Source organism: Bos indicus x Bos taurus, chromosome 10, assembly GCF_003369695.1.
Source record: "Bos indicus x Bos taurus breed Angus x Brahman F1 hybrid chromosome 10, Bos_hybrid_MaternalHap_v2.0, whole genome shotgun sequence".
Taxonomy (NCBI): Eukaryota; Metazoa; Chordata; class Mammalia; order Artiodactyla; family Bovidae; genus Bos; species Bos indicus x Bos taurus.
The window spans coordinates 96,055,805-96,078,968 of NC_040085.1; the positions used below are offsets into that span (position 1 = coordinate 96,055,805).

Sequence of the window (23,164 nt, forward strand, 5' to 3'; positions counted from 1 at the left end):
GTATGAGACCCCTGTTCGATTCCTGGGTCAGGAAGATCCCCTGGATAAGGGCGTGGCAACCCACTCCAATATCTTTGCCTGGAGAATCCCATGGACAGAGGAGCCTGGGGACTACAGTCCATGGGGTGGTAAAAAGTGATACAGGACTGAGTGATTTCCCTTCTTCACACTGTCCACATTCAGCTTGCAGCTTTCTCTAACCAGTCCACTCTTAAGGTTCTGCTTTCTGGCTTGCTAATAGTTCTTGACATTTCTCACTTGCTTCATGTTTTCATGAACACTCTGACTTTGTAGAATCTGGGCTTTTTAATTTGCTGTCTTTTTAGTTGGACATTGGGAGATGTTGGAAAGGGATATTTGCCATGTGTACGATGACCCTCTGTGATAGATTTTATTATTTCTATGATATACATAGAATAAAAAAAGGTACAGTAACTTGCTTAATATAGTATAAATAGTAACCTGTGCTATATGGATTGAACCTAGACTTGAAAGCTCTTATTCTCTGCAGGAACTGATTCACAAAAATTAGCTCAAAGTGGTAACTTTAAATAAGACAGCAAATCCCAACAATACTAACAGTTACTGAATATTTCCATGCAGCACCTCATTTCCTCACACTCCTGTGAGTGAGGTCTATTTCTATCCCCAATTTACAGATGGGAAAACTGAGTTATCAAAAGGCCACCAGGAAAGTAAGAGAAAACCCTAAGTGGTGTCAGTACCCTCAATCAAGAGTCTACGAACATTTCTTATAAAGGCATAGTAAATATTTTAAGTTTTGTTTACCGTATGGGCTCTATTGCAATTACTCAGCTCTGCTATTGTCACAAGAAAACAGCTCTAGGAAAGTGTGTAAGGAATAAGCGTGGTTGTGTTCCAGTAAAGCTGTTTACATAAATAGGTGGTGGCCTGAATTTGGCCTGTGGGCAGGAGTTTGTTCATCCTTGCCTTATATCAGTCGTCACCATCCTTTTTGGCAGCAGGTTTCCAGTTTCATGGAAGACAATTTTTCCATGGATCTGGTAGTGGGGGTTGGTTTCAGGATGATTCAAACACATTACATGTATTGTGCACTTTATTTATACTACTATTACATCAGCTCCACTTCAGATTATCAGGCATTAGATCCTGGAAGTTGGGGATCCCTGACTTAGATAATTTTTAAAAAGTAGAAATAATGAACACATTGTAATGAAACTAAGTTCTGCTGCAGCCAGAGAGATTATTACACTCTTGCTATTAGGCAGAGAGTCAAAAAATGCATGGTCATTTCAAAGCCTCAATTGAGTTGCTCAGATACTAGACCTTGATTAGAAGGAAATAGAGGGTGACAGAAGTAAGGGCCAAGACTAGTAGCAAAGGTGCTTGAGGAAGAGATGAGGGATTCCCCACAGGTGGTGCAGTGGTAAAGAGTCCACCAGCAGTGCAGTAACTGTGGAGACACGAGTTCAATCCCTGAGTTGGGAAGGTGCCCTGGAGAAGGAAATGGCAACCCACTCCAGTATTCTTGCCTGGAGAATTCCATGGACAGAGGAGCCTGGCGGGCTACAGTCCTTGGTGTTGCAAAGAGTCGGACATGATTGAGTGACTAAGCGACAACAGCATCCACAACCTGGGCAGGGTCTTTCAGTGCTCGTTGCTCTGTTGCCTCAGATGCTTACTTTCAAGGATGAATCATAAAAATGGACTAATGGCACCAAAATTACCAGTTGTCATTTGCATGATGTGAAGCTCCACCTGAGAGCTTTGCAGTCCTCTGCTGCTGCTGCTAAGTCGCCCCAATAGTGTCTGACTCTGTGCGACCCCAGAGATGGCAGCCCACCAGGTTCCCCCATCCCTGGGATTCTCCAGGCAAGAACACTGGAGTGGGTTGCCATTTCCTTCTCCAATGCATGAAAGTGAAAAGTGAAAGTGAAGTTGCTCAGTCGTGCCCGATTCTTAGCGACCCCATGGACTGCATCCTACCAGGCTCCTCCGTCCATGGGGTTTTCCAGGCAAGAGTACTGGAGTGGGGTTCCATCGCCTTCTCCTGCAGTCCTCTAACACCTCAAAAACAAACACAGAAACACACACACAAAGTTTATCTGGAAAAATTAAGAGCAACCTCAGTGGTAATCAAAAGAAAATAGTAAAATCATCAGTGACTTTTAGGCTATAGCCTTGTTATTTTGGTAACAAGAAACAGGTGGCATCATCATTTCTGAACGACTGATATCAGACATCATGGCACCTCTTTTTCATTTGAAACCAAGATCAGAGGGAAGTCTTATTTATTGCGTCCATATAATCCAGAGCCTGAGGAGGAAGAGAAATGTCCTTGTTTGGTGACAGGACAGTTTTGCTTTGCCAAGAGTGTAACTTGGATAGAGTTAATGAAATATTTCAGTTTTTCTAAAGAACTAGGTTCACAGGTTGTGTTGTATAGGAAACCAGCAAGCCAACAATCATTTAAGAGTTTATTTCTCCTGGAGTAGAGACTTGTCAGCTGTAACCAGGATCCCAGCCTCAGGATAGAAATTCTAATCACTTTTTATCTTCTCTGCCACAATGAATAAGAATAAAATAAAACACTGGTGAAAGAAATCAAAGAGGAGACTAATAGATGGAGAAATATACCATGTTCATGGATTGGAAGAATCAATATAGTGAAAATGAGTATACTACCCAAAGCAATTTATAGATTCAATGCAATCCCTATCAAGCTACCAATGGTATTCTTCACAGAGCTAGAACAAATAATTTCACAATTTGTATGGAAATACAAAAAACCTCGAATAGCCAAAGCTATCTTGAGAAAGAAGAATGGAACTGGAGGAATCAACCTACTTGACTTCAGGCTCTACTACAAAGCCACAGTTATCAAGACAGTATGGTACTGGCACAAAGACAGAAATATAGATCAATGGAACAAAATAGAAAGCCCAGAGATAAATCCATGCACGTATGGACACCTTATCTTTGACAAAGGAGGCAAGAATATACAATGGATGTATACCTGTGGCGGATTCATTTTGATATTTGGCAAAACTAATACAATTATGTAAAGTTTAAAAATAAAATAAAAAAAAAATAAAGACAATCTCTTTACCAAGTGGTGCTGGGAAATCTGGTCAACCACTTGTAAAAGAATGAAACTAGAACACTTTCTAACACCATACACAAAAATAAACTCAAAATGGATTAAAGATCTAAACATAAGACCAGAAACTATAAAACTCCTAGAGGAGAACATAGGCAAAACACTCTCCGACATACATCACAGCAGGATCCTCTATGACCCACTTCCCAGAATATTGGAAATAAAAGCAAAAATAAACAAATGGAACATGATTAAACTTAAAAGCTTCTGCACAGCAAAGGAAACTATTAGCAAGGTGAAAAGGCAGCCTTCAGAATGGGAGAAAATAATAGCAAATGAAGCAACTGACAAACAACTAATCTCAAAAATATACAAGCAACTCCTACAGCTCAACTCCAGAAAAATAAATGACCCAATCAAAAAATGGGCCAAAGAACTAAATAGACATTTCTCCAAAGAAGACATACAGATGGCTAACAAACACATGAAAAGATGCTCAACATCACTCATTATCAGAGAAATGCAAATCAAAACCACTATGAGGTACCATTTCACACCAGTCAGAATGGCTGCGATCCAAAAGTCTACAAATAATAAATGCTGGAGAGGGTGTGGAGAAAAGGGAACCCTCTTACACTGTTGGTGGGAATGCAAACTAGTACAGCCACTATGGAAAACAGTGTGGAGATTCCTTAAAAAACTGGAAATAGAACTGCCTTATGATCCAGCAATCCCACTGCTGGGCATACACACTGAGGAAACCAGAAGGGAAAGAGACACGTGTACCCCAATGTTCATTGCAGCACTGTTTATAATAGCCAGGACATGGAAGCAACCTAGATGTCCATCAGCAGATGAATCGATAAGAAAGCGGTGGTACATATACACAATGGAGCCATTAAAAAGAATACATTTGAATCGGTTCTAATGAGGTGGATGAAACTGGAGCCTATTATACAGAGTGAAGTAAGCCAGAAAGAAAAACACCAATACAGTATACTAACACATATATATGGAATTTAGAAAGATGGTAACAATAACCCTGTGTACGAGACAGCACAAGAGACACTGATGTATAGAACAGTCTATGGACTCTGTGGGAGAGGGAGAGGGTGGGGAGATTTGGGAGAACGGCATTGAAACATGTATAATATCATGTATGAAACGAGTTGCCAGTCCAGGTTCGATGCACGATACTGGATGCTTGGGGCTAGTGCACTGGGACGGCCCAGAGGGATGGTATGGGGAGGGAGGAGGGAGGAGGGTTCAGGATGGGGAACACATGTATACCTGTGGCGGATTCATTTTGATATTTGGCAAAACTAATACAATTTGTAAAGTTTAAAAATAAAATAAAATTTTAAAAAATTTCTAATGTGTGATTTTTTAAGTGGAAAATACACTTTATATTCAGCTGTGAAAGAGAAATCGGTAGCTAGATAAAGAATAGCAAAGGAGAGTTACTTTAGTTTCTTCATTGTGAAACATATTCCTTACGTTCTGTAACACAAAACACTTTCAGCATGATTGTGGACTGAGACTAAGATGGGAAGGGATCATGCTGTCCCCAGACTTTGAAAAATAGTCAGGTGCTGTCATTACGTTCGTATCAACAAATCAGATTAGAACCCCAGACAGGAAACTGTTACGAGACCTCCTTTTACATTCCTTCCTTGAGCCATTCTCTCTGCCTATGAAAACGTCCACCTGTGTTTCTGCACAGTTAGTTCCTGGGGGTTGGGGGACACACACATCCCCTGCCCCCCACCCCCAGCCCTACCCTGCCTCCAAGGAGAGAAAGGCGTTAAGGACGTTTTCTCATCACCAACTAAAAGTCACCCATGGCCTTCACATATTTGAAAACTAGCTCTGTAAGCAATTTTAGAAGCTTTCTTGCCCCTTTATGTTAGAAAAGGGATGCAAATTTGCCCTGAAATAATTTTGTTTGGGCTGAAAATTTTCAGGAGTTTTTAATGCCTAGAATTAGACTAAGAAATAAACAAGCTTCAGGGCTCCATCATGTAGAATTGGAAGCATGTTTATTAACTAGGCTGCTATGCAAACTATAATTGGGCAAATGTAGCTTTTGGTTCTTTTTAATTTTAATATAGAACTTAGTTATTTTATTGAAAGGAATGTTAAGTTAGGTCTAATGGATTCACTTCAACTGGGATTCTCCTTTCTGTCTGTGGTTTTCAAACATTCTTGATTTAGTGACTCGTTTGTCTCAGCCAGTAACTTCCCCTTTCTCTCTTCAGCCTACTATTGCTACACCAAGAAAAGAAAATAGTTTAAAATTTCAACAGTGTGAGAAAAAATGAAAAACAGTAACTTATTTCCTTAGTTTTGGTCAGAGAAAAGAGATTGCACCTATATATAGGGAATGCTTGACTATTAGCACATGACTCTATAATCCGTGACAGTGCTCAACTGATTAGACTCAGTTGTAATCATTTTGGGAAGATTTAATTTGGCAGATCTCAAAGTGTCCCTAAAGCCAATATGATGTATTAACTTCTTGCTACTGCTGCTAAGTCACTTCAGTCGTGTCCGACTCTGTGTGACCCCATAGATGGCAGCCCACCAGACTCCTCCACCCATGGGATTTTCCAGACAAGAGTACTGGAGTGGGGTGCCATTGCCTTCTCCGATTAACTTCTTAGGACAGGGTATCTAAGAAGAATCAGAATGACTTGAGGTTCTAATGAAAAAGATAAATTCCTTAGCATCACTCCAGATTTTTTAATTAAAATCATTAAGATGTTATCAATAGATGCAGGATGAACTTAGATAATATCCAACATCAACTCATAGTAAATTTCTTATTAAACTCAGAAAAGAGGAAAACTGCCTCAATTTAATAAAGACTATCCAGAACCACTTACAACACCTAAATTAATGAGCAAGGTTGTAGAATACAAGGTTGATATACAAAAGTAAATTGCTTTTCTGTATACCTGCAGTGAACAAGTAGAACTTGAAATTAAAAGCTAAATACCATATACCTTAGCTCCCCCCAATATTAAATACTTAGAAATAAGTATTTAGAAATTATTATATTTTATACTTAATTATATTATAATATAATACATTATATTATATGTATATAATTAGAAATAATACAATAAAATATGTGCAATATCTGTATGAGGAAAACTAAAAAACTCTGATGAAAGAAATCAAAGAATAAATTTAGAAAGAATCAATGCTTATTGATGGGAAAACTCAGTATTGTGAAGATGTCAGTTCTTCCTAACTTGATTTTTGGATTCAATGCAATTCTAATAAAAATCACAGCAAGTTATTTTGTGGATATTGACAAACTGACTCTAAAGCTTATACAGAAAGGTAAAAGACCCAGAATAATCAACACAATATTGAAGGAAAAGATCAAAGTTGGAGGACTGACATTATCTGGCTTCAAGAATTTCCTATAAGCTACAGTGATTGAGAAAGTGTGATATTGGTGAAAGAATTGACAGATAGATCAACTGAACATAATAGACAGCCCAGAAATAGCCCCCACTGTAAATTCAGTCAACTGATCTTTTACAAAAGAGCAAAGGTAATATAATGGAGAAACGACAGTCTTTCAACAAAAGGTCCTAGAACAACTGGACATCCACAGGCAAAAAATAAATCTAGACATGTCCTTACATCCCTCACAAAATTAATTCAAAATGGATCATAGACCTAAATGTAAAATGCAAAACTATAAATATCCTAGAGATAACATATGAAAATCTAGATGACTTTAAGTTTTAGATATAATATCAAAGGACAATTCATAAAGAATTAATAAGTTGGATGTCATTGAAATTAAATTTTTTTCCTGCTCTGTGAAAGACCTATGAAGAGAATGAAAAGATAAGCCACAAACGAGGAGAAAATATCTGAAAAAGACATGTCTGATAAGCAAATATTATCCAAAATATCTCAGCTCAGTCACTCAGTCATTTCTGATGCTCTGTGACCCCCTCGACTGTAGCTGCCAGGCTCCTCTGTCCATGGAATTTTCCTGGCAATAATACTGGAGTGGGCTTCCATTTCCTACTTCAAGGGGGTCTTCCCAACCCAGGTTTCAAACACACATCTCTTGGATCTCCTTCATTGGCAGGTGGATTTTTTTACCATTGTTCCACCTGGGAAGCCACCCGTAACATACAAAGTATATTAAAACTGAGCAATAAGATCCAACAATCTGATTTTTTAAAAGGCCAAAGACTTTAATAGATACCTTACCAAAGAAGGAACAGATGTCAACTAAGCATGTGAAAAAAATATTCAACATCATATGTCATCAGAGAAATGCATATTAAAACAATGAAATACATTTCACATCTGTTAAATGGTCAAAATCCAGAACCTAAAGCTGGACACCTAAATCTGAAGAGGACATAGAGCACCCAGAATTCTCATGCACTGCTGGTGGGAATGCAAAACAGTGCAGCAACTTTGGAAGACAGTTTGTTGGTTTCTTACAGAAAACTAAATATACTCTTGCCATGTGATTCAGCAATTACACTCCTTGGTATTTACCAAAGGAGTTGAAAACACATCCACACAAAATCCTGCACACAGGTGTTCAAAGCAGTTTTACAATTGCTGAAACTTTGAAGCAACCTAGAGGTCCTTCCAAAATGAATGGATAAATACATTGTGGTTCTTACAATAGAATATTATTCAGTGCTGCAAATAAATGAACTATCAAGCCATGAAAAGAAATGGAGGAACCCTAAAGGTATATTACTAAGTGAAATAAATAAGTCTGAAAAGGCTGCATAATGTAGGATTCCAGCTATATGACATTCTGGAAAAGGCAAAACTATGGAGACAGTAAAAAGATCAGTGATTTTTAGGGCAGTGAAACTACTCTGCATAATCCTGTGATGATGCATGTGTATCACTATACATTTGTCCACTACTCCAGTGAGTATATTGATATTGACAGAGACTATGCATGTGTTGCAGTGGGGAGTCTATGGAAAATATCTGTACCTTCCACTCAATTTTCCTGTGAACCTAAAATTCTAAATTGTGTCTTTTAAAAAAACAATCAGGGAACAAAATCATTGGGTTTGCATCAACTATAGACTGTTTCAGGGTCAGCAAACATTTTTTGTAAAGGGTAAAGTATGGTCTTTAGTGTACATACCTTTTTTTTTTTTTTTTTTGACAATTCCTCAAAAATGTGAAAACAATTGCCAGCTGGTGATCCTTAAAAATGAAGTGGCAGTTTGGATTAGGCCACAGCTTGCCAATCTCTGAACTGTGTAATTAGAAACATTGGTCTTTCAGAAAAAGTTCCGAATGCTAACTTTGCAAATAGATAAAATATTTTTGAGTACCTCCTGGTCTAACAAATAATAGATTAGAAATCTGTATTCTGATTAAAATGGTGTTGTTGAGTGATGTATTATCCACCTTATTCAATCTAACAATATTGGACAAAATATTTTAAACATATACTTGAAGTATATGGAGCTTCCCTGGTGGCTCAGTTGGTAAAGATTCCACCTGCAATGCGGGAGACCTGGGTTCAACCCCTGGGATGGGAGGATCCCCTGGAGAAGGGAAAGGCTACCCGCTCTAGTATTCGGATGTAGTACTTAGATGCTCCATCACTATGACAATGAGCAAAAGGAGAGAGGAGTCTTACCCAAGAAGAGGAAAACAAAACTTCATGAAAGGTGGCTGATAAACTCAGTCAGCAGGTGAACTGTCATTCAGTGAAATACATATATTAAGGCCATCTTCCAAAACAGATTAAAAAAAAACAAGTATCTTTGAAATCTTAAAAGGGATACAGGAATTCATATGTGCTTGCATGCTAAGTCTCTTCAGTCGTGCCTGACTCTGTGCAGTCCCTTTCCATGGGATTCTCCAGGCAAGGATACTGGAGTGGGTGGCCATGCCCTTCTCCAGGAGATCTTCCAGACTCGGGGATTGAACTTGTATCTCTTATATCTCATGTGTTGGCAGACAGGTTCTTTACCACTTGTGCCAACTGGGAGGCCTGATAGAGGAATAAGTTATATTATAAAATAAGAAAAGGTAATTATGAATTACAGACAGATGTGACCAAGAATAGGGAAAGCAAAACAGAACAAATGAGAGATTCTGGAATTGAAAATTACTGTCATGTTTTAATTAATAGATGAGCATAATCAAAGAGATAATCAGTTGAAGACCAGAGCAAAACTCTGAAAGTTTGAGAAAAAAATTAAAATGAAATTAAAGACCTAAATCATAAAATAGATTGAGAAATCTAGCATATACCTAATATATGTTCCAAAAATAAGAAACGTGGCAATGAGAAAAAGGCTAGATTTTAAGAAATGAGACAGTGTCTTCTGAGTCAAAGAAAGACTTAGATCCTTAGATAGTGACCTAAGTGGTAAATATTAGAAATAAAAGTTCAGTCAGTCCTAAATACAGTATAGCAACACCGCCACCCTGTATGACACTTTTGGATGAAATAGAAAACAGTTCCTTCTGTCCATACTGTCCATTAATTTCATGATTGGATGAGGAGCCCATGGCCTAGGTTTTGCCTCTAGTTGCTCCCCTACCCATATTCCTTTGAAAAGGGCAAGAACACCCTGTTCAAAGACCCTGTTCTCCAACACCACAGTTTAAAAGCATCAATTCTTCAGCACTCAGCTTTCTTTATAGTTCAACTCTCACATCCATACGTGACTACTGGAAAAACCATAGCCTTGACTGTCAGATGGACCTTTGTTGGCAAAGTAATGTCTCTGCTTTTTAATATGCTGTCTAGATTGGTCATAGCTTTTCTTCCAAGGAGTAAGTGTCTTTTAACTTCATGGCTGCAGTCACCAACTGCAGTGATTCTGGAGCTCCCCAAAATAATTCTGTCACTGTTTCCATTGTTTCCCCATCTATTTGCCATGAAGTGATGGGACCAGATGCCATGATCTTAGTTTTCTGAATGTTGAGCTTTAAGCCAACTTTTTCACTCTCCTCTTTGACTTTCATCAAGAGGCTCTTTAGTTCTTCTTCGTTTTCTACCATAAGCGTGGTGTCATCTGCATATCTGAGGTTATTGATATTTCTCTCGGCAGCCTTGATTCCAGCTTGTGCTTCATCCAGCCCTGCATTTTGTGTGATGTATTCTGCATATGTTAAATAAGCAGGGTGACAATATGCAGCCTTGACGAACTCTTTTCCCGATTTAGAACCAGTCTGTTGTTCCATGTCCAAATCTAACTGTTGCTTCTTGACCTGCATACAGATTTCTCAGGAGCAGGTCAGGTGGTCTGGTATTCCCATCTCTTTCAGATTTTTCCACAGTTTGTTGTGATCCACACAGTCAAAGTCTTTGGTATAGTCAATAAAGCAGAAGTAGATGTTTTTCTGGAACTTTCTTGCTTTTTCTATGACCCAACAGATATTGCCAATTTGACCTCTTGTTCTTCTGCCTTTTCTAAACCCAGCTTGAACATCTGGAATTTTACAGTTCACTTACTGTTGAAGTCTGACTAGGAGGATTTTGAGCATTACTTTGCTGGCATGTGAGATGAATGCGATTGTGTGGTAGTTTTTTTTTTTTTTTTCCCTTATGTGTATGATAATATGTGCTTGAAGTCAGTGGAATAAAACTCTTTAAATGCTGAGGGCAAAGGATTCACATCCTGAGGCATGGTATAGCACTAAAATTGTCATTCAGAAGTAAGGATGAAATAGTTTTAGTGTTAGTTGCTCAGTTGTGTCTGACTCTTTGTGACCCCGTGGCCCTTAGCCTGCCAGGCTCCTCTGCCCGTAAGATTTCCCTGGCAAGAATACTGGAGTGGGTTGCCATTTTCTCCTCCAGGGGATCTTCCTGACCCAGCAGTTGAACCCGGGTATCCTACATATAAAGGCTGACTCTTTACCATCTGAGCCACCATGGAAGCCCATAAATAGTGTTGGAAAACATCTAATAGAATTTATCTCTTACAGATTCTTGCTGAGAGAACTACAAAAGGATGGACTCCAGCAAAAGAATAAGTGAATCTAAGGAATGGAGTGGGATATAAGCAACGACAGTGAGTAAAACATGTATATTTAGTTCTAATGTAACACAGTGATTTTATTGAGAAAAAGAAATGTTAAACTTAGCTGAGTTTACTTCAGTTATACCCTCCTCTCTGCCTGTGTTTCAACTATTTTCAGTATAGTGACTTGGTGTTTATAGACCATTATGTGTCTATTTCTCCTGCTAGCTAACTACCACTACACTAAGAAAAGGAAAACAGTTGCTATTTAAATAATATAAGAGAATGAAAGCCAGAAAGTATTTGTCTTTATAAGCCTTGGGTAGGCTCACCTAGTGCTTAGATAAGTGCCTCTCATGTAAAAGGTGATCAATTTATTTATTGAGTGAATAATATATTCTCTTTTCCAGCCCATGCTAAGATTAGTGATCAGAGGTTCATGTCCTTGGTTTGTTTTTCTCAGAAGACAGTGATAAAAATGAAGCTATAATTAAAACATGTTACAAAGTCTACATTTTCAAGAACTTTTGGCAAAGAATAATTTTGGGGGAGACAGTTTTCTGAGAGTTCTCTTTTAGGTCTTAAATAAATCTTAGGTTTAAAAAAATCTTGACTTTTATCTGAGCAACAATGAAAATCTGGTTCTTGATTGGAAAGGAGGTAGGTATTTTAAAGATAAATTCTTAAAGTATTCTTTCAGGATACATCGCCCAGTTATTTTTCCATAAAAAAGGCAGACAAGGTCCTCACCATCATTCCAGAAGCACTTTCTGTCCAGGCTGTGTGCTGCCCTAGTATTTCTTTAGGGAAATCTCTGAAATGGCCTGGCAGCTCCAACCTGGTGGTGAGATCATTATCTTGGCAGAGTGATGGTCATTTCCTTACACTTTTGCTCCATACCCAGCTTGCCAATCAGTAGTTGGGTATATTTAAGGTACCAGCACTAACAGCCAAGGTCCCTTACTTAATTTTATGATTACCTTAGAAAGGGCTTTTGTCCATACACTCATGTTTGCCGAGAATGTGTGACATATTGTTAAAAGCCAGACTTTTCATGAGACAGGTTGGTCTAGTCCCCAAATCTGTAATATTTGGTATTTATTGGTGAGCCAGCTATGGAAAAGTCTAGGTCTTGTAAATGTTGTATTGTTTCATCATCTGGGGTTTTTGAATCTTAAAACTTGTGATGTGGCTGCCGGCTAAAACTGAGCTGCTGATCTGGCATCAGGTTATAAGCCAGGCCTCATCCAAATTGAAGTCTTTTCTGTTTTCACACCTACCATCTTTCAGACTACTAATAGCTAGTTAGTATCCATTGATTTTTCACAGAAATAAAACAGAAACCTGTTGTTGTTCAGTCGCTATGCTGTGTCTGACTTTTTACGACCCCATAGACTGCAACCTGCCAGGCTTCCCTGTCCCTCGCCATCTCGTAGAGTTTGCCCAAGTTCATATCCTTTGAACATACACCTGTTAAATATCTAATCAGTTTTTGCTCTCTTTTTGCTACCTATTTAAAAGAAAATATATAATTAGATCAAGAGTTAAAGAAATATAAAAACAATTATACTTCAATTGTTAGCATCCATTTGACATTAACATTTTCCTAGTTTAGGATAGAAAAATAACTCTTATTTACTGTGATGAAAAGATTTCCAAAGACATATAGTAAAGAGTTTGATGCTTTGGGGCTTCAGAAAAACTTCAGAGAAAAATTTTATGGAAATGCTTTTGTTTACTTTTTCAAACTCATTTCTTTGAAATTATGAGAGAGAGGGGACCATGTCCATTTTCCTTTAACTATATTTTACAGTGTTTCAATTAAGTACATAATATACAGTATTTTTCACATGTAATGAAATCAGTGGTTATTTTAACAGTAAGACAGAAGGCTCACTGAGCATTTGAAAACAGCCATGGTAAGTAGGGAAGTATATTATTCCGAGTCTATTTAGGTGATTGAAGTAATTTTAAGAGGAGAATTTAATATAAAACATGGTCATCCAGGAATTGGACATCTGGCAAAAGGAACACTAAGATTTCACAGACTGTCCCTAGAGCTGAGAAAGTTAAGGGAACAGCTTAGAATTATCAAAAATTAGAATTTTGGCTGAGGGACACAGAGCTTAGGCTCAGACTTCTGAGAGGGTGGGGCCGAGCTGTGTTAGAGCCTTGGGAAAGGCACGGAGATGCTGCACAAGTGTGGGAGCGCGACCTTTATGGAGGGGGTACCAGCTGGCTGCATCTGGGGCCAGCGAGAAACCACAGTGGGGTGGGTCCTGCCAATGCTACTGGAATCAGCTATACTACTGGAATAATCAGCCAAGGGTGCCTCTTTGTTGGATGGTAATAACTTCTATACAGAGTACATCATGAGAAACGCTGGGCTGGAAAAAGCACAAGCTGGAATCAAGATTGCTGGGAGAAATATCAATAACCTCAGATATGCAGATGACACCACCCTTATGGCAGAAAGTGAAGAGGAAATAAAAAGCCTCTTGAGGAAAGTGAAAGAGGAGAGTGAAAAAGTTGGCTTAAAGCTCAACATTCAGAGAACAGAGATCATGGCATCTGTCCCATCACTTCATGGGAAATAGATGGGGAAACAGTAGAAACAGTGTCAGACTTTATTTTTCTGGGCTCCAAAATCACTGCAGATGGTGACTGCAGCCATGAAATTAAAAGACGCTTACTCCTTGGAAGAAAAGTTATGACCAACCTAGATGGCATATTCAAAAGCAGAGACATTACCTTGCCAACAAAGGTCCGTCTAGTCAAGGCTATGGTTTTTCCTGTGGTCATGTACGGATGTGAGAGTTGGACTGTGAAGAAAGCTGAGCACCAAAGCATTGATGCTTTTGAACTGTGGTGTTGGAGAAGACTCTTGAGAGTCCCTTGGACTGCAAGGAGATCCAACCAGTCCATTCTGAAGGAGATCAGCCCTGGGATTTCTTTGGAAGGAATGATGCTAAAGCTGAAACTCCAGTACTTTGGCCACCTCATGCGAAGAGTTGACTCATTGGAAAAGACTCTGATGCTGGGAGGGATTGGGGGCAGGAGAAGAAGGGGACGACAGAGGATGAGATGGCTGGATGGCATCACCGACTGGATGGACGTGAGTCTGAGTGAACTCCGGGAGTTGGTGATGGACAGGGAGGCCTGGCGTGCTGTGATTCATGGGGTCGCAAAGAGTCGGACACGACTGAGCGACTGAACTGAACTGAACTGAATGAGAGTAAAAGGAATAAAAACAGTAACAGGAAATAACCTAGAAGGACAGTGTTCATCCTTTATCCTTCTTTTATCCTGTCTACTCTTTCTCTAGTGCCCCCTATTGTCAGAACCTAACACTGATCCCACTAGCCAAAGAGAAATGGTTTGCACCACCTCCCTGCTCCTCCCAGAAGCACAAAAAGTGAAGAATACAAGAGTGGACCTGCCACAGTAAGTCTGGTTAACATCCATCACCATATGCTTACAATTTTTTTCTTGTGATGAGAACTTTTAGGATCTGTTCTCTTAATAACTTTAAAATATACAATATAGTATTGTTAATTATTAAAAAAAAAAAAAGAGTGGACCTGAAGCTAAGAGGTAACAGTTTAATAATGAGCATAGGAGAAAACAAAATAAAATAAAACTGACCTGTCTTTCTTATCATCTATATGATTATTTCATAAAAAAATAATACTTTTGACCTTTGTATTTTAGGTAAAAGTAATCATTTTTTTTCCAGAAAATATTTTTCTTGCTCAATTAATTAAGTGGAGTCTGAAAAGAAATTAGTTGGATAAAGATGGTTGGCTCAACATATGCTTGTGCTTTCCGAAATTTCTTAAAATAGCTGAAGAGGTGTTTTTAAAAATCTTAATTATGTTATAAAATAATAATAATTCATGACAGAAAGAAAGAGGGGGAAAAAAGAATTCTGATGGAAAGGCACATCCCAAAAGAAAGCTGGAGAATGTCACTGCAGATGTGGGAGTGGTTCCCAGGGAGCTGGAACCTAAAAGTCAATGAATATGAGAAGCAGATCAGGCTTCTGAATATTTGGATGAATAATAGGGTAATTTCTTTCTGAGGAGGAAAACCAATCAGCCTCCCCACCCCTTTATCTGCAAAGGGGCTAGCAGGGACAGTATCAGTTTGCTGTCAACATAAAGGGATTCGTGTAGGCTATGGGCCACAGAGGAAGTCCCTCATGTGGTTAATGACCCCTGGAAGGAGCACTGGGTCAGAGAGTAGAAGAATAGCTACAAAATCACCTACAAAACATGCCCTGTTCTTTTCCTACAAACACCTGAGGAAACTATACAAGAAAGGAACAGATCAAACAGTGACTCTGAAATACAAAGATGAATAGACAATAAAGAATTGCATGAGAAGGTCTGTCACTATGAAAGGAAGTCACCAAAGTCACAAAGAAGATGACTACTCCTGAAAATTTAGTTATTTGAGTAGACTAAGAAAAATAATAAAGGAACTATAATTGTTATTGAAGAGATGATATCTATTTTTTTTAAGGCTGTTATCAGAAGAAAAACAAATGCCTTGGTAATTATAAATCATTGATAATTTTAAAATAATCTCAATTGTTTTATAAAACTGTAATTCAGGATAATGCATATGGGGGAAAAAGGAAGCAGATGAATTTAATTCATACAGAACAACATGAATCAGCAACAGTATTTATACCAATGTAAGTATTTTGGTAGAAATCTTAAGGTCTCATTAGTTATCTTCAAGGCTGAATAGACACAGCTAAAGAACGAGTTAACGTTGAGGTGCATGTATCATTACATAAAGTAGAATTTTCTTCTATTCTGAAGAAATATGCCCAGGGCTGGGATTATAAGATCATACGGTAACTCTATTTTTATTTTTTTTTTACCCCTCAGTTTAAGGAACCGTCATTACTGTTCTCCATAGTGGCTGTACTAATTTACATTCCCACCAACAACCTAGGAGGGTTCCCTTTTCTCTACACCCCTCTCCAGCATTTATCATTTATAGACTTTTGGATGATAACCATTCTGAGCACTGTTGGGTGATACCTCATGGTGGTTTCGATTTACACTTCTCTGATAATGAGCAGTGTTGAGTATCTTCTCATGTGCCTGTTTGCCATCTGTATATCTTCTTTGTAGACATGTTTATTCAGATGTTCCCATTTTTGATTGAGTCGTTTGTTTTTTTGATATTGAGTTATGTGAGCTGTTTGTTTATTTTGGATATTGACCCCTTGTCAGTTGCATCTTTTGCAAATATTTTCTCCCGTTCCATAGGTCATCTTTCCATTTTGTTGATGGTTTCCTTTGATGTGTGAAAGCTTTTACATTTGATTAGGTCCCATTTGTTTATTTTTTATCTTGGGAGATAGATCTAAGAAGATTTTGCTGTGATATGTCCAAAAATGTTTTGCCTATGTTCTCTTCTTGGAATTTTATGATGTCATGTCTTATATTTAGATATTTAAATCATTTAGAGTTTATTTTCATGTATGATGTGAGGGAGTTTTCCAGTTTCATTGATTTACATGTAGTTGTCCAGCTTTCCAAACACCACTTGTTGAAGAGAATGTCTTTTCTCTGTTGTACAGGTTTGCCTCCTTTATCGTAGATTAACTGAATGTAGATATGTGGGTTTATTTCTGGGCTATCTGTTCTGTTCCATTGATTTATATGTCTGCTTTTGTGTCAATACTATGCTGTTTTAATTACTGTAGCTTTGTAGTGTTGTCTGAAGTCTGGAATGGTTATGCTTCCAGCTGGGCGCTTCACCAATTCTGGGTCTTTTGTGGTTTCATATACATTTTAGAATAATTTGTTCTAGTTCTATGATAAATGTCATGGGTATTTTGATAATGATTACATTAAATCTGTGTATTGCTTTGGTAGTATGGCCATTTTAACCATATTAATTCTTCTAGTCCAAGAGCATGAGATAGCATTCCATTTCTTTGAATCATCTTCAAAATTATTTATCAATGTTTAATAGTTCCTAGTATGTAAGTCTTTCACCTCTTTGGTCAGGTTTTTTTCTAGATATTTTATTTTTTGATGTGATTTTATAAGTTTTTTTTTGCATTCTTTTTCTGATATTTCATTGAAATCTGTTGCATTTTATTACAGGAAAGAAATGCAGCAGATTTCTGTATGGTAAGTTTATATCCTGCTACCTTACTGAATTCATTTATCAGTTATAGTAGTTTTGCCCAATGTTCACAGCAAGACCATTTACAGTAGCCAAGACATGAAAGCAACCTAAGTGCCCATCAGCAGCTGAATGAATAAAGAAGATGTAGTATATACACACACACATTGGCTATTACTCAGCCACAAAAAGAATGAAATAATTCATATATAGCAACATAGATGGATCTAGAGATTATAATACTAATTATTTTAAGTCAGACCAAGAAAAACAAATATCATATGATATCACTTTTATGTGGAATCAAAAAAATGTGATATAAATGAACTCATTTACAAAACAGATTTACAGACTTAGAAAACAAAATTATGGCTATGATAGGGGAAAAGGGAAGGAGGAATAAATTAGGAGTTTGGGATTAACATATACACCCTACTATATAGAAAATAGATAAACAATGAGGACCTGCTGTGTACCACAGGGAACAATATCTTACAGTAACCTATGATAGAATATAATCTGAAAAAGAACATGTATATCATATATATGACATATATATCATAAAGAATCACTTTTTTATATACCTGAAACTAATATAACATTGTAAATCAATTATACTTCAATAAAAAAGGACATAACACAGCAACATGAATCAACAATAATATCTATGCCAATATAAATTCCTTGGTAGAAATTTAAAGATTAGTTGGTTTAAAGGCAGAATAGACACAGCTAAAGAACGAGTTAACAAGTCAAGGTTTTTCTCCATGGAGGAAAAACAGATTAAAAATGACAAAAAGTTGTTATGTGGAAAATGGGTTCAAAATGCATAATATTTTTGTCTTCCAAACATTTCAAGCATATAAAAAAGAGAATGCAGGGACTTCCTTGATGGTCCAGTGGTTAAGATTAGGTGCTTCCAGTGCAGAGGGCATGAGTTTGTTTCCTGGTCAGGGAACTAAGATCCCACATGCCATGTGGCCAAAGAAAATAAAAATTTAAAAAATAAGAGAGGTGGAATGTAAGAAACAACCAAATTATTTATAAAGCATTTTCAGTGTATACTACTATACTAATTTAAAAGGGCCCACCAAGCTACAGTGGATTAAATAATGAAAGACACATAATTTGCCTATTGTGTTCACAGTCACATCCCTAGAAGACTGAACAAGTGTTTGGCACATAATAGATACTCAAAAAAGATTTATCAAATGAATGAAGGAGTCTAAATGTAAAATGGTAAATTTTGAGAACACCAAGATTAAAGAAAAAAAAAAAGATTCCAAATGTCTACAAAGAAAAAATTGTGAATTAGATTTGCATTATATGTGATGAGAAATACCAAGTGGGACAAAATTTCACATTCTGAGGGAAATTAATTTTGAAAATCAAATCTTATAGCCAGCCACATTAACATTTAAGTGTGAGTATAAAATAAGACATTTACAAGGATGCAAAGACTCAGAAACATACTAATCTGTAGATCCTCTGTAAAGTCAGCATTTAAGCTTGTGCTCTAGCAAAAGAAAAATGAATTGAAAGAGGACATAGACTGTGGAACAAATGAACCAGGAAAGCTTGTAGCAAAGTTTATGTAATTATGCTTCATTGAAAAAATAATAGGCTGGCACTAAAATTCCCAAAGATTTTAACAGAAGAGTCAGTTGGTCAGGAGCTGGGGGAAAGTTGAGTGGGGATTACCAGACAGGAGGAAGAAAAAATCTTTCCTGCTCTGTTCAGTAGGTAAATAGAGTAATGCATTAAATTTTTTTTCTTTTTTTTTTAATTTTATTTTATTTTTAAACTTTAGATAATTGTATTAGTTTTGCCAATATCAAAATGAATCCTGTTTTAACATAATGGAAACCATAGGTTAAATGTTCTTAAAACTCAGAGTATAGAAGAATGTTTTAGAGTGTTTCATTTAAAAAAATGTTTGGTCAAATTATATTAGCATTCTTAATGCTGATTGTACAGTAGCTAAGTGGTATCTAAATCTTTGTGACCCAATGAACTACAGCAACACTGTCAAATTCTCTGTAATAAAATTTGCCAATTTATACTGTGTCAACAGTACTTAAAAGTACTTTTTCCTGTACCTTCACAACACTTGATATAATCAAATGACTTTTTCCTCAATCTGATCATATTTTTAAGCTTAGTCTTTATTCAAACAGTGTATCATGGTTATCCCTTGAGACCTATAAAAGAGAGCTCTAATTTGTTCTTTAGAAAGCTATGGTACATATACACAATGGAGTATTACTCAGCCATTAAAAAGAATACATTTGAATCAGTTCTAATGAGGTGGATGAAACTGGACCCTATTATACAGAGTGAAGTAAGCCAGAAGGAAAAACACCAATACAGTATACTAACACATATATATGGAATTTAGAAAGATGATAACAATAACCCTGTGTACGAGACAGCAAAAGTGACGCTGATGTATGGAACAGTCTTATGGACTCTGTGGGAGAGGGAGAGGGTGGGAAGATTTGGGAGAATGGCATTGAAACATGTAAAATATCATGTATGAAACGAGATGCCAGTCCAGGTTCAATGCACGATACTGGATGCTTGGGGCTAGTGCTCTGGGACGACCCAGAGGGATGGTATGGGGAGGGAGGAGGGAGGAGGGTTCAGGATGGGGAGCACATGTATACCTGTGATGGATTCATTTTGATATTTGGCAAAACTAATACAATTATGTAAAGTTTAAAAATAAAATAAAATTTAAAACATAGCTGTATAATGTTTCATAGTGGTTGGTACTTCTTAAGATCATGCCTGTTTTGCTCTTGTTGCTGTTGTTAATAATAAATATTCTTCACCAACTATTCTTGTGTAGGCAAAGACTGCAAGGTTGAATGTGAGAATCTAATTTTAGCAGATGCTATTAAATTTCTTTGACTTTAAACTTTTACTGACCACTCAGTCCAAAACACTTTAAATTCACTCAAAATTCTTATTACTCTGAAAAGTTTCATTCACTTATTTGTTTATCTGATATTTTACTCTGTTTACCTCGAGAATATAAGCCCTTTTAGACAGGGACATTGTCTAACTTGGCTGTATGCCCAGTGTTTATAGCAGTCAAGAAGTTACTGATGAATGAATGCAAGTGTGAGGGATAAACCCACAGTGTCTTGCTACTTCCTCACTTTTGTTCCTGCTATTCCCTCTACTGAAAATATTGTTACCTGTCAAATTATACTTACTCTTCAAGACCTAGTTCCACTGCTTCTTGATTCATGAAGGATCCTTTGAGTTCCTTCCCTTGGAAGTGACCTTGTCTTTGCTCCTGCCTCTTCAGTAGCCTGTACTACAGCCCACACTCACTGCATCTTGCTTTGATCATAACAGCATCCTTTGTTGTTTACACAGCTGTCTTCTCAGTGGATCAGAGACTGCTGAGAACAGAGGCCATGTCCATTTATCTTTCTGTTCTCCAGCACTCTGATCATTGTACCTTGAACTTGACAGAATTCTTATTTTAATGACAGTATTATCATATGTACCTTAATACTCTGATATGCTTAGTAGAAGAATGTTCAAATTTGAAACCAAAAATAAAGAGTTCTTTCATTCTAAGTTGCATGATACTCTTTTTATTCTTTTTTAATTGGAGGAGAACTGATTTACAATGTTGTGTTAGTTTTTCTACTGTACAACAATGTGTATCAGCAATCCGTATACATATATCCCCTTCCTCTTGAGCCTCCCGCCCACTCCTCACCCTCATCTAGCCCTTTACCTCATCACAGAACCCCAAGTTGACTCCCTGTCTCATACAGCAGGTTCCCACTAGCTATTTTATGCATGGTAGTGTGTATATGCCAATGCTGTGCTCTCAATTCTTCCCACCTTGTCCTTACCCCACTGTGTCCAGAAGTCTCTTCTCTATAGACATAGAGACATCTCTATTTGTGCTCTGCGAATACATTCATCAGTACCATTTTTCTAGATCCCCTATACATGGTTAATATAAAATATATGTTTTCATTTTATAACTATTTTACTCTATATGATAGGCTTTAGGTTCATCTACATCACTACAAATGACCCAATGTGTTCCTTCTTTATGGCTTAATAATATTCTATTGTAATATGTACCACTGCTTCTTTATCCATTCATCTGTCAGTGGACATCTAGATTATTTCCATACCCTGGCAATTGTAAATAGTGCTGCAATGAACGTTGGGGTACATGTGTCTTTTTGAATTATAATTTTCTCAGGGAATATGCCAAGTAGTGGGATTGCTGGATAATATGGTAGTCCTAGTTTGTTAAGGAATCATCATATTGTTCTCCATAATGGCTGTGTCAATTTACATTCCCATCAACAGTGCAAGAGAGTTCCCTTTTCTTTATATCCTCTCCAGCATTTATTTTTTGTAGATTCTTGATGACGGCCATTCTGACTGTTGTAAGGTGTACCTCATTGTAGTTTTGATTTGTATTTCTCTAATAATGAGCAATATTGAGCATACTCATATCAGATAAAATAGACTTTAAAACAAAGGCTGTGAAAAGAGACAAAGAAGGACACTACATAATGATCAAAGGATCAATCCAAGAAGAAGATATAACAATTATAAATATATATGCACCCAACATAGGAGCAGCACAATATGTAAGACAAATGCTAACAAGTATGAAAGGGGAAATTAACAATAACACAATAATACCCCACTTAAATACCCCACTCACATCTATGGATAGATCAACTAAACAAAAATTAACAAGGAAACACGAACTTTAAATGATGCAATAGACCAGTTAGACCTAATTGATATCTATAAGACATTTCACCCCAAAACAATGAATTTCACCTTTTTCTCAAGCACACACAGAACCTTCTCTAGGATAGATCACATCCTGGGCCAGAAATCTACCCTTGGTAAATTCAAAAAAATTGAAATCATTCCAAGCATCTTTTCTGTCCACAATGCAGTAAGATTAGATCTCAATTACAGGAGAAAAACTATTAAAAATTCCAACATATGGAGGCGGAACAACACGCTGCTGAATAACCAACAAATCACAGAAGAAATAAAAACAGAAATCAAAATAAGCATAGAAATGAATGAAAATGAAAACACAACAACCCAAAGCCTGTGGGACACTGTAAAAGTCGGTGCTAAGGGGAAAGTTCATAGCAATACAGGCACACCTCAAGAAACAAGAAAAAAGTCAAATAAATAACCTAACTCTACACCTAGAGAAACTAGAAAAGGAAGAAATGAAGAACCCTAGGGTTAGTAGAAGGAAAGAAATCTTAAAAATTAGGGCAGAAATAAATGCAAAAGAAACAAAAGAGACCATAGCAAAAATCAACAAAGCCAAAAGCTGGTTCTTTAAAAGGATAAATAAAATTGACAAACCATTAGCCAAGCTTATCAAGAAACAAAGGGAGAAAAATCAAATCAATAAAATTAGAAATGAAAATGGAGAGATCACAACAGACAACACAGAAATACAAAGGATCATAAGAGACTACTATCAGCAATTATATGCCAATAAAATGGACAACGTGGAAGAAATGGACAAATTCTTAGAAAAGTATAACTTTCCAAAACTGAACCAGGAAGAAATAAAAAATCTTAACAGACCCATCACAAGCATGGAAATTGAAACTGTAATCAAAAATCTTCCAGCAAACAAAAGCCCAGGTCCAGACGGCTTCACAACTGAATTCTACCAAAAATTTAGAGAAGAGCTAACACTTATCCTACTCAAACTCTTCCAGAAAATTGCAGAGGAAGATAAACTTCCAAACTCTTTCTATGAGGCCACCATAACCGTAATACCAAAACCTGACAAAGATGCCACACAAAAAAAGAAAACTACAGGTCAATATCACTGATGAACATAGATGCAAAAATCCTTAACAGAATTCTAGCAGTCAGAATCCAACAACACATTAAA

The 23,164-nt window shown here is 37.0% G+C and overlaps 1 protein-coding gene across 3 annotated transcripts in view; it reads left to right on the top strand.

Annotated features, from left to right (window-relative positions):
• The window catches only part of KCNN2 (potassium calcium-activated channel subfamily N member 2), a 515,917-nt gene that overhangs the window by 155,599 nt on the left and 337,154 nt on the right, over window positions 1-23,164 (top strand). For all 3 annotated transcript variants that reach the window (XM_027552617.1, XM_027552615.1, XM_027552616.1), the window contains one exon: window positions 11,045-11,130. The gene's annotated coding sequence lies outside the window, so the exon portion shown is untranslated. The remainder of the gene's footprint in view (window positions 1-11,044; window positions 11,131-23,164) is intronic.